Here is a 14070-nt window from a genome sequence, read left to right on the forward strand (position 1 = left end):
TATGTTGGAAAAATTAGAGCGGAGCTAAATCATCAGAGCACACCAACCTGACTGAATATCTTTGTGCTTATTGATGTGTCTACTTCTCACTCATTAAATACAATGGACATGCTATTCTCAAAGAGAGAAAGTACTTGCCAGCCATAAGCAGAATCTTGCCTGTGACCTCTAGTATTCTGTTAAGTGGTATCAGCTCTTATAGAGAGGTTCTCATGTACTTCAAGAGAAACTCTACATACAATAGGAGCTTCACCAGACAGTTGAAATGTATAAGACTGAACATGGGTTCTAATTCCTATAAGGCCAAACTGCCTGCCTCAAACATTTAAATATTCAATGAAATACTAGTTTAAGTATTCAATGAAAAAATATATGAAGAAATGCACTGTTAAACACAGTAAAAACATGCATATGGTAAAAAAGAGAAACCATTCTTTTATTAACAACTATTTCTCTTTCCTAGACTTTAGTGCACCCAATCAAGAATTGACTGGACTCATATAAGACATTTTTCTAGAGGATAATTTTTGCCTAAAATAACCCAGAGGAACATTTGGGAATGTCCCAAACTATAGTCGCTATGTCAAATAAATCACATCTACTATTTTGTAATTTTAACTATTAAAACATATTAAGAAATATGGCCTGTCATTCTTTTGGCAGAAGCACATGATTAAGCAGCTTGGTGAATGGAATGAACAGGTGCTGGAATAAAAATCAGAAAGCCCATTCGTCTTCATGCTTCCAGAGGAAACTAAATCTTTGGGGGATTTCAACCAGTAGGACATCATTTTCTTGTTTAGGTAGTTTAATGTACTTTGGGTGGTTTCAGAGCTTTCTCTGATTATTTCAGGCTAGTCCATGTGGGACACAGTCATATAATGAATTACTTGCAGTGTGTTTAATGCCTCATTGTTAAATCATGCCCAGCATTAAGAGGGAAGAAAGCTGTTCCCTACCATTTGGGCATTACTGAATTATACATATATATCTTTTAGGTACCAAGTGATAACAATAAACAGTGAATTCTGAATTCAGGAGCATGTCTAAATCCTTAATATCATATGTTCTTTGCATATTATAGTATTAAAAATGTTGGTTGAATGACTGAAGAGAAAATGATAATTAACTCAACAGGTAGATAATGTTTTTGTACATGTCATCCTCTAATCCTGGGATGTCCTTCCTATCTGCTGTCCCCTACACCCGGTCCATGCTCATTAATCTTTTAAATTTATCATCAGACATTTCTTCTGACAGGTATCCCACCCCAAACAGATATAATTACTCTCTTCTCTGAGCTATCTCTATACCATGTATGATTTTGTGTTTTATATATATATATATATATATATATATATATATATATATATATATAACATGTGTGTGTGTGTGTGTGTGTAGTTTTAAAGTTTGTTTAAACATGTCTTCTCTTAGATGATTGAAGAGAATTCCTTTTAGTCACAGAATAAGTTTTTCTCTACCTCAGTGTGTGTGTGTGTGTGTGTGTGTGTGTGTATTTCCTGTGTAATAGAAAATTCTACAGGCTATGTAACAGACTTTTGATACAATTCAGGATGGGTAAATGAGTTAAGAAAGATACGGTGTCTATACATCTGAATTTCCAAATATCTTTAAATAAATATGATGTGTCATTAGCATGATATCAGTTGAATGTGATATGTGAGCTACTAATTTATTCTCTATTTGCTAAAGAATTCTTTGAAGATCCACTTTTTTCTAAATCCTGGAAAATGAATGTATGTTATATACATAAGGGAGGAATGACATTTAGGGCAAAAGTCACTGCAAATGCAAAGTTATTGACCTGAAATTTGGTCTGATTTATACAATGTGATGAATAGAAATTCACTGCTATACTAATAGTAAGAAATGAGAATATAAATGTAGACAGGAATAGGAATAAAGGTTCTATCCCATGGCTATGGAAAGTGGAAAGCCAAAAAGAAATATTCATTTATTTCTTTATTTCTTTCTAAGCAGAAGATGTGATATACCTTTGCCCTAGAAAAAAATGGCAGCAATATGACAGATGGATTAGAATGGGCATAAATCTGTTTATATGGAGAGCAGTTAAGAGGTTCAAGTACAAGATAATGAGGACCCCTGGTGAATGAGTGGTTACATGTGTAGAAAGAAAAAAAAATTCAGATTTAGAGATACATCTAAATTACAATTGACCAAATATGTGACTATTTACATAGGGTTGAGAGATATATTGCACATCAAGTTTTTTCTTGTTATTTTTTGTTGTTTGTAGCTCTAAGGTAATTATTGTACTGTAGTATCATTAAGAGATATAGAGAAATACAAGAATTGGGTGGAAAATGATACATGATTTGTAAGAGACTAAATTCTCTTGCAGAAATATTGTTACTAGATCTGCAAATGAAATGTCCCGTAGGCACTATGAAATGAATGTATCTCATGGGCAGGCTATCAGATTACAATCATAGATTCTGAACTTAATGACCTGGAGATAGTAGCTGAGGAACTGGAAAGAAATAAGATGTGTATGGAACAAAGACAAAAAAAAATTTAGAATTTTGAAGATGATATTATTCTTACTATTAAGAATTAAACAGGAGAAAACAAGAAAAATGAACACACCAAATAAAAAAAGAGGTGAGCACACTAGTCAAAATATGTTTGCCTGATAGGATAACCCTTGACAGTGAGAAAAGTGAATACCTACGTACTTACCCATGTGTTAGGTTTATGAGGGAGATATGCTGAAAGGTTCCTACAAACAAAATTACTTTAAAATTTTTGTCATAAAACATTGTTCCTAGGTCACAATCTACTCTTTAGGTAACAGTGCTGAATCATATGGAGTTATAAGAATTCCTTCTGTCTTTTCTCCAGGTAAATGTAGGTATTAGAAATGTAACTGCGTGTCACATCTCCTTCTTGGTATATTTTCTTAGACCTGTACCTTAACTTAGACCCTACAGATTTTACTAATTCAATGATGAAGAAAGGAGAATACAAAAAAAAAAAATTGTAAACCAGGGAAAACAAAGGAGAACAAGAGGTTTTCCCCAAAGGTGTACAACAGATCTTTTCTAGTTAGCTCATCAAAGTGTCTCCACAGAAGAGTAACACCTAATCTTGAAGTGACCTATGCAGATTTTAAAAACAGTTTAGAGTTTAATTGAGTAGAATAGTGAGCTTTTCCTGGAAGTCAGCATCAAGGGAGGGCAAGAGAATTGGAGATGAGGAAGAAAAGTTACAAGGAGTAAGATTCATTCAAAAGTAACAACATACACACACACAAATAGGTTTAATGAACAGTGAAATTAGGTTTTGAAATTTAATAATTAAGTAGTAACAGATGGCCTATAAGATGTGATACACACATGACACTCAAAGCAAATATGGCAAAATGTTAATAATTGTTGACTCCAAGTGGAGTATGTATAGTTTTGCTACCTAGAAGATGCAGCTCTAAAGAGCGAATGGTGGAGCACATGGGAAAATAGTGTAATGTGGTCTCCCTTTACAATGTTAAGAAGAAGAAAATAACAGAGATTTAAAGAACATGAAAAGCAAGATGGTAAGTGTAAAATAATAATGTAAAACTATGTAGAACAGAAATAGATTAGGGAATTAATCTCAGAAAGGAAGCTCCAGAGAAGCTAAAGGAAATTGATAGTTGCATAAGAAAAATGAACAGTGATGTTGGATGGATCAGACCCTTTGAAAATTCCAGCAACCTAAACTATGCAAAATATCAGATTAGGGAAATTATAGGAATAGTTGACAGTATATAAGATTTCTCCCTATACAGAGGAATATTTTACTTGTACTTCAGCCCTTTCTTCACTATTAATTTTTGGAATTCATTTTTAAAAAATTAAAATTGATATGTGAATCAAAATGATAAATGGGAAAACGCACTATTCTACATTTATATACATTTTGTGCATCATGACTAATAAATGTTCTTTAAAGGGAGCTTTACAATTCCTCAAAGCTTTGCTTTGAATATATTTTATAAAAACGCATTTCAAAGATGAGGAACATGTATAAAGCTCAATCTTTTTATTATAGAGTAAAACATCTTGGGTGCAAATATAATAATCTCTTTAATAATTTAAGCAATTTTGTATCAGTCCACTCAATTCAAGTTGTCTGGATAATTTGGTAGGGAAAGGACTGATTGCTATATAGAAAGAAATCTCTGAATGTAAAGAGAATATCTGCTAAAGGATATTTAGCTAATTAATTAGTTTCTGTTGGCAATTTCAATAGTCTCGTAATTCACAATCATTGACAGATCTTATGTCAAGTATGGAAATACCTCCTTGTTGCCCAAGGAGGAAAAAATAATGAACAAGGATCATATTAAGTTATAAGAAAAGATCTCCTTGGTCTTTACTCATTTTATATGAGCATAGTGAGGCTCAAAGTCACTCACTAAGTTGGTAGCAAAATTAAGACAAGAACCCAGAACTTCACTTTCCCAGGCCCATATCTTCTCTGCAGCATTAAATAGGATTTTTTTAAAAAGGCTTGGAGTTTTGGATTTATGTCTCCTCCTTGGAGTCTCAAGAAAAACTACTATGGTGGGCTCCTAACAGATTTAATGAACCCAGTTCCTCTAGTTTTTGAATCTTATTTTATTAGCTTGCAATGGTGTAAGAATCTTAGTGAGCAAAAACAATCAACCAGAAATTTCACCGTATTTTTTATCTTTTATTCATCATAGTACTAACTTTTGTGCTTTAATAAATATATACATAAATGAACAACTGAAATCCATAGTTGTTAATTCAGTAGGATCAGTCCTAGGAGTATTTCCTAGTTTAACCGTTATTTTTCTATATTCATTCCATGCTACTCATTAGATTCCTGTGCTCCAGTTGGCAGGCCATAGGTATAGCCTGGATTTGGACTAGTGTGTAGCATTAATTGACTTACGTGACATTGGAATCATGAATTAACTTTGTTTGGACATAACACTATGGCAGTTGTATCTGTCAGGGTCCAAAATGGAAAAAGAGAAACTGACTCAATATTTAAGATAGATGAGATTTAGCAGAGGAAACAGCAAAGCAAAAATCCTGAGGGAACAGCAAAGAAGTCAAAAAAAAAAAAAAAAAAAAAAAGAAGGGTGTGACAACCCAAACATTAACAAAAGCAAGGGAAACCTTTACTCTTAAGAAGAGAGGGACAAAAGGAAAATGTTCCTAGAGCCCAAGGCCAGAGAGTCAACTGATGGAAGATGGAAACAACATGTAGGTCTCAGGTGGGAGTTGGAGTTGTGAATACCTTACCTACAATATATTCCAGGACTGTTAGACATTCAGCCTGAGGTGGGGGGAACAAGGTAATGATTTTGTCTTCCTCTTGAGATGTAATCTACTGCCAGTGTCTGCAGCACTGGGCAGAGCACAGCAAGGAATTGAGGTAAAACAAAAAAGATGAAGACCAGAGAAACAGTGTTTCTCAAAATGTGATCCAAAGAATAGCCATAACCATTATAGAATCAACAATTGTTGAAAATACAGATCTGTGAGACTGAAATCTGAATTAATTATTCAGAATCCCCAAGGAGTTGGTTGTGATTAAAAAACCTGCATATTAAGGGAGCTAAAAAGTTTTTTGAACTCCAAATGGGAAAACTACAAAATTACAGCTGACTAGAAATTGCTGAGGAAGCAGATGACCTTGGCTTAAAGTTTGCTTTACTGACTGTGGGATCTTTGAAAGTTTAATTGAACTCTCCAGTCTCATTTTTTTATATCTAAATATAGGAATGCTATGACCTATCATATATATTGTAAAAGCCTGGTGTGTGAGTTAAATGAGATAATGTGGAATGTTAGAAATTATAATATTAAACATGCTTTCAGAAGTCCAATCATCTACAATAACAAAACTAAATCCAATTCTACTGATAAGCAACTTATACAGTTCCCTGGGGCAATACTATATGGTCACCTTTATATACTGGGCATCTTTTGGTTCTATAACCATGATTTTTCTTGGACCTTAAAACTTACATTTTATGTAATATACCAAATACTTTTTTGCACAATAAGAGTTGTGCAAAAAATATTGTTAGTACTTTTCAGTTCAAACCCAATTTATACTTTCTCTTTGAAAGTATAAATCTTTTTTAAAGATTTTATTTATTTATTCATAGAGATGCAGAGAGAGAGAGAGAGAGGCAGAGACACAGGCAGAGGGAGAAGCAGGCTCCATGCAGGGAGCCCGACATGGGACTCGATCCAGGGTCTCCAGATCATGCCTGGGGCTGCAGGCAGCACCAAACCGCTGAGCCACCAGGGCTGCCCTCTTTGATGTATTTCTGACACCTATTATCCATATGTGCACAATGCTCGTCAAATTGCCAATATATTTCTTTTCTTTCCACAAGTTAATGATAATTCATGAAATAACAAACTGTTTTTCACTTAGAAAAAGAATATGGGCATGCCTGGGTGGCTCAGCAGTTTGAGCATCTGCCTTTTGTTCAGGGCATGATCCTAGATCTGGGGATTGAGTCCCGCACTGGGCTCCCTGTGAGAAGCCTGCTTCTTCTTCTGTCTGTGTCTCTACCTCTCTCTCTGTGTCTCTTATGAATAAATAAATATTCTCTTATGAATAAAAAATAAGTCTTTAAAAATAAGCAAAAAATGTGTACATAGTTAAGCTATTTTGAAATGAGAAAATGAAAACTCCCTGAATTGACTGTTAGATAAATTATAAATGTTCTACATGAATGCAAGATGATATTAAAACTTCAATATGTTTAACTGAACACAATAATAACCTAAACTTTGCAGTATCACAAATACTGCAAAGATGGAGAGAAAGGGAAGCAGCATTTGTAAATGTGTATTAATAGCAGAAATGCAAAAATAATATCTCTACTATATATTGATCATTAAAACACTACATGGAAATATATATTCCCCAATCTTAGAATTATGGTAACTGAGGCACTGATATTTGACATATATTCCATGCTCATGTCTAGTATTCGGCTGGGCCAAGATTTGAACTCATCTAGTTCAATTTATTAAAATGCCCATGACAATTTTCTTTTTTTTTTTTAAGATCTTATTTGTATATTCATGACAGACACAGAGAGAAAGGCAGAGACATAGGCAGAGGAAGAAGCAGGCTCCCTGCAGGGGGCCTGATGTGGGACTTGATCCCAGGACACCAGGAGCATGACCTGAGCTAAAGGTAGATGCTCAACCACTGAGCCACCCAGGTGCCCCCAAATTTTCTTTTATTAAATAGAAAACTATTACACCATTTTTGTCTATTTATTTTACTAATTACAACAACTACATAAAGAAAAGCGCCAACATTAAGTGTATAGCTTGACGAATATTGATAAAGTGAACATATCCAAGTAACCAACACTCCTTATAGCATCTTCCAGGCATTAGCCACCTAAGGCAAAAAAACAAACAAAACAAAACAAAACAAAACAAAACAAAACAAAACAAAAACCCTCTGTCCCTGCTTCTGAATAAGTGAAAGTCGAAGTGAGATGATTACATTCATCAGGGGGCTCTATAACCAGGTTCAGGAAATCCCAGATATGGAGAAATAGATGCTGTATTAGCCAGAGAGAAGGCAACACAAGTTTGGGCTCATGATATTTACAAGAACACTTTGTTCCTTCTAAATATAGGCAGAGTATTCCCATGATACTTACAAAAAGAGAAGGGAACTCCACCATGTTGGCTCTAAATATAGACAGGATAGCCTCATGATATTTACAAATCCACCATTTTATTGACTGTCAGTGGCAACCCATTCAGGACTCCTTCCACTCTAGAGAGCTCTCTTCTTTCCTTTCTGTTCTCACCTTTACTTAACAAATTTTTACTTCAACCTTTTGTGTCTGTGAGATTCATTCTTCAACTCTGTGAGACAAAAATCCTGCAAACCTGTGACATTTTTAAAAAAGATTTGATTTATTTGAGAGAGGGCACAAGTGGGGATGGAGAAGGAGCAAAGGGAGAGGGAGAATCAAGCTCCCCACTGAACAGAGACCCCAAAGAGGGGTTTGATCCTAGGACCCTGGGATCATGACATGAACCAAAGGAACTCCAACCTGCAGCACTTCTAGCGTGATATATTTCTGCCTGTTTTGAAATGTAAATATTATTACATTTTAGGTAGTATTTTGCATGTAGCTTCTTTCTTTCAGCGTATTGTGAGTTCCAAACATTGTTTTGAAGTAGTAGCAGCAGCTAGTTCATTCTTATTGTTGTTAGTATTTCCTTCCATGAGTATCCACAATTTAGTTATCATTAAACAGCCACGAAGTTTTTGTTGGTTATTAAAAATACTACAAATTTGTTCTGAATATACACCTAGAGGAAGAATTTCTGGGCTATTAGAATTGGCTCTGATTTGAATTAAATTCATATACATATACATGTGTATGTAATTATGCATATATAGTTTTATACATGAATATATGTGTATATTTTATATCCATATATATTCAATATGCTGAATGTAAGGTAGACACCTTGAGCATAAAAATATACAAAATAACATTTCACACTTAACATTTCACACACTATAGGATGGCTATAATTTCTTTTTTAAAAAAAGGAAAATAACAAGCAGTGATGAGAATGTGGACATATTGGAGCCTTTGTACACTGCTGATGAGAATGTAAAAAGATATAGGATTTATGCAGGGAAAAAAGGTTTAGTGGTTTCTTAAAAAGAGAAACCCAGAGTTATCCCCAGTAATTCTACTCCTAGATGTTTACCCAAAAGAATGGAAAGATGGACTCAGACCGATGTTTGTATGCCAATACAAACACTGTAGCTTTGTTCACAATAGTCAAAAGATGGAAACAGCCCGAGTGTCCATCAGCAGATAAATGGATAAATAAAATGTGATATATACATATGATGGAATATTATGAAGCTATAAAAGGAATGAAGTTCTGATACATGTTAGGACATCAGTGAACCTTGAAAACTTTATGCTATGTGAAATAAGAGAAAACAAATTGCATTATATGATTCCACTTACATGAAATATCTTCAATAGGCAAATCAATTGAGGCAAAGTAGATTAGAAAGTTATCAGAGGCTGAAGGGAAGGGATCAATGGGGAGTTACTGCTAAATGATCATAGAGTTTTTGTTTGGGGTGTTAAAAAAGCTTTGGAAATGCACTTTAAAAATAGTTAAATGTGGTTTTGCTATATATAGTTTACCACAATTTTTTAAAATGTATGAGAATCACTGACTTGAAGGAATTTGCTATTTATTTGAGAAGAAAATATGGAGACATGTGAGATAATGCACAATTTATAGTAATTACCAAAGACATTTTACTTCCCCATTTTACCCCCTCTCTGTGTACACTTCCACACAAATACACAAACACACATAAATATACACCTACATCCTAGGCCAATAAATCTTTCTGCATTGTCTGAACATAATTGCGTTTCAGATTTCTGCTTTCCTAGGTCTGCTCTACATTTTCTTTTGTTTTGTTTTGTTTTTGTTTTTGCTCTACATTTTCTTTTGTGTGATTTACTTAGTTTCTCAGCTTACTCCCTTGCCTCCAGGCTTTGTAGCCACTCCCCTCAGCTGTCTGATTGAAATTCTATTCATATTAATCATCTATTTGAAACCTTTAATAGATCTCCATCTTGTTTTGTCTATATTTTTAGATGTCTTAGAATTTATTATAAGATTTTTTTTTGATATGGCATACAAACCTATCTCCAGCCTCTTTATTCATTGTACAGAGATACAAATTACATATTTTCCACTTAAGAAGTGTGTTCTGCTGGGCTTCGTAGATGCCTTTCTGCCCATCTGGAGCACACTACATCATCTATCCCTTTAGGAAAAAAATCTTAGCACTTTTCTCCTTTGAGCCATATCAGACCTTAACTAATTAGAACAACTGTACTTATAAAAGATTGTTCCAATCCTTTGCATATCTGTTTTCTAATGAGTAATACAAACTTTGAGAAAAGAACATTACTCACTCATTTTGGAATCTCCACACCAAATAAATTTGTGTTAAATACATTAGAAATTTGATGGATAAAAGAAGGAGAGATCATTTCTAGCTGCAGGGAAAGGCTCTGTAAATAAAAGACAACTTTACTTTCAAAATCAAATAGTAACCAGAACATATTGCTCAGGAGTTGTTTCCAAGGAGTCACTCTTTTCAATCTATCTATTGGCCTCATTAGTAGCAGAATCTATCTGCATAGAGATAGTAACTATGTTAGAGCCAATAGATTGTTTTGTTCCTTTAAGTAAGCTGAGCATGTCTTCTACTATATCACTTACAAATGGGGTTGTTCATCATATCTTCTCACAATAGATTGTGTAACAGACATTAATTCTTGTATATTGAATCCTCACAAATCTGTGTAGCTCAAATTGAGTTAATGACAGTGAGGGTCACACAGTTCCCTAACAAATCAGATGAATTGTTACCATACTGACATGTTCAACAACTAGAAAGCTAGTGAATCACTGATGCTAGAAGCTTAAAAGGAAGTTCTAAAATCAGTCTATAGTAATCCATTGTTAAGACATAAATTGGTGTGTCTGGATGTCTTTAATTTTCAAAAAGAACCCTTATTACATTTTTAATACTATTATTTCTTAAAGAAAAAAATTATGCAACTTGAAAGGCCCAAGTGTAAGACAGAAGTAGCCTAAAAAATGGCTAATCCTAATTTTGCTAGTATAATTTATTTCCCAAGAAGAAACCTCTTTACTATAAACACAAGTAATTCAGCTGAAAATGCCAAGCCACTGCCAAAGCTTTTGGAACTTGTCTTTAAAAATAACCAGCATACTTATAATAAAAATGAAATTATGTAGAAAATAAACAAGTTATCACTACTTAGTACAGCAAAATTGGCCTTTGAATTTTTAAAGGGGACAGATGAAGAGTTTTCCAACACTTATTTGTGATATGGGAGATCACTGGGCAGCAGTAAAGAGGGAGAGGAAAAGAGAGAGGAGAGACAGAACATTTTTAAAAAGATCTAATTGGGCTGCACAGACTTTGGAATCAGTGATGAGCAATTTGTAGCATGCAAGCTAGAATGGCACAGAGGCTGATTAATAAAGACAGAAGTAGCAATCAGCATTCTCTTTCCTCTTTTTTTCATCTCTGCTTATTTCCACAAGTTTTCTCTGATGTCTTTGGTAACTTTATGCAACATGAGAGACAACATATAACTCCCTCAAACCCTTAACCAGAGAGCAGAGTCAGAGTGAATTACCAACATCTGAAGAAATGTACAATATCTTACTTTATATTTTAATCAAAGTGGAACATGTATAAATTGTAAAGTTAAGTCTTAGAATACAGTTTAGTATGGAGAACAGCAATTTCTTCCCAAAGTTCACTTTGAGCCCAAATTTAGTTCACCCAAAAAATACATAGATATACAAATGACCTTTCTTCTATTCTTGAATGTGTTTCATGTGTTTTGTTAAATGAATATTCTTTTTATATTAATTACCATAAGTGTGAGCTATTGTCCCCAGGTGTCAGTTACAAGCTCCATATATTGTTTTTTTTTTCTTGAGAATTTTCACATATAAGTAAAAATTGCCACTTATTCTCTTTTTGAAATTTCTTTATGTTTAACACTATTACATGCACAAGCTTTTTGATAGGAGTCAAAATCAATTGTCCATGAACATAAATACATTAATCATCCCCTTTTTGTTACTGTTTGGTGATGGAGCTTGAGTTATCTGGCACTATTTTGGACTGACTGTTTCCTTGGCCAGCTACATGTGAAATCTGCACACTTCACTTCTACCTCCAGTCCCTGTTTTGCAGAGAGCTCAAGCTCTTTGCTATTGGTTTATTTCCTTGATTTTGAAGGACCACATCCTACTTTCCTAAGAAAAGTTTCAAGAATTTTTTTCTTTTTTATAATTTGCATGTATATTCATTCATTTCTTTCTCGCCATATTTGACTGTTCCACTGGATAGAGAATTTAAAGTCCAAATAACTTTCTCACAGAAGTAGAAGGCATGCTCTATTATGAGGTATTGATAGCTGGGAGTCTCATGTTATTTTGAGGTCTAGTCCACATTTGTAACTTTGTCTACGTTGTGAAGTTTCACAGTAATCTTGTTTAAGTTTTCAAGTTGTTTGTTTCTTTTTCTATGATATGATTGAATTCTCTGAGGATAAAATCAAAACATTCCCTCTGGTGGTAGGTAGGCCAATGGTGAATTTTTTTAATTTAATTTTTTATTTTAGTATAGTTGATATACAGTGTTATGTTAGTTTCAGGTTTCGGATATAGTGATTCAACATCTCTGTATGTTATACTATGCTCGCTACAAGTATAGCTACCACCTGTCACCATCAATACTATTACAGTATCATTGACCATATTCTTTGTGCTGTGCCTTTTACTTCCATGACTTGATACTAAAGAAGAAGCACGAGATAGTTGAGAACACAGTAAAAGCAATTGCAATACACTTATTGTTGAACATTTATTGCTTCTTTTCAGTATCAGAGTGGGCTAAGAATATTCACTACATTGCTTCTGCTATAGGTAATATCTCTCATAAGCCCATTTTGTTTCTTAAAGAGAAGGAAGGAGAGAGGGAGAGAAAAAAAGATAGAGGGAGATTAAAGAGAGAGCGAGCACTACTTTAGTATATGTTTCGTGGTTCATGTGACATCTTCCTGACCATGAAATACTGTTTAGGAAATGCAGAACCGGGAGAATAGTATAATTAACAGAGTCCATTTAAGTAACAGAGGCCTGACCAAATTAAATTGATCCCATTAGGATTCTATCCTTGCTTTAACTCTGAGCTAAGCAGTCTCAGAACAAAAGTCATTAAAAATACCATGAATATGCTTCAATCTCCAGGGGAGATTAAAAAAAAGAAGCAACTCACCTAAACACAAAAACAAAACATTCAGAAAACAATCTACTCTAAAAGGCACTGAGTCATAAATCACAGGTGCATCAGAAAGGGAGACAGAACATGAGAGACTCCTAACTCTGGGAAATGAACAAGGGGTGGTGGAAAGGGAGGTAGGCGGGGGTGGGGGTGACTGGGTGATGGGCACAGAGCGGGGGCACTGGATGGGATGAGCACTGGGTGTTATTCTATATGTTGGCAAATTGAACACCAATAAAAAATGAATTTTAAAAAAACCCAAAACATTAAAAAAAAAAATCACAGGTGCATTCTTGCTCTTTGTCACCACTGACTCTTCATCTTCTTCCCGCTGAGACACTTATTTGCTCATGGGTTTCATCATAACACAAGTTGCTATGCAGATGTGAAAGTAAAGCTCACCCCTTGATTCTCTAACAAATGTTAAGTGGCCTCCCATGGAAAGGAAAAGCATAAAGGAGGGGTATACACATTCTGGATTACTTTCCTTGTTTGTAATGAGAATGGCCTCTGGATACACAAAGCAGCTCTGTATTTATGTTTCTTAAAATTCATTTTTCTTCTAATATGTTCAGTTCTGTTCTTCTTGGAAGTTTCTACCTCAAAGCTTCCTCTATCTTTTACATCTATAAATGGATTCATCTCTTCTTAAATCAGGCTTTTAATGAACATTCTTGCTACTTTTAGAAATCAAAATATCACACAATCTTCTATTGTGAATGGTAAGATGTATTCATTTGCCTGTCAGATGAGTCCTTTCTGAGGCTGGGGCCAAAGAATATTGCTGTCAGATTATTTGTTTGATTTCTGCAAAAATCCATTTCCTTATAAAGAGGCTCAGTGAAGCAAACCTCAAATTCTAAATGTCATGCCTGTCAATTAGCAATATGACCTTTACCAAGTCACTCTCCTTCTCTGAGTCTCAGTTTTGCTTCTCTATGGCCTGTAAGGTTTGCTGCAGCCCCGGGATTTCTTTTCTAGTGATTTGTTTTTTAATGATATGAACAAAAGTATTTGACTTTTAGCATCTAACAGGAAGAGTTTGTGTTTTAGAAGTTAATGAAATTATTTGTTAGAAATATTTCATCGTTTTCAAATAAATCATTAAATTTATGCATATAATGACAG

This window comes from Canis lupus, chromosome 17 (genome assembly GCF_011100685.1).
Source record: "Canis lupus familiaris isolate Mischka breed German Shepherd chromosome 17, alternate assembly UU_Cfam_GSD_1.0, whole genome shotgun sequence".
Classification (NCBI taxonomy): Eukaryota; Metazoa; Chordata; class Mammalia; order Carnivora; family Canidae; genus Canis; species Canis lupus.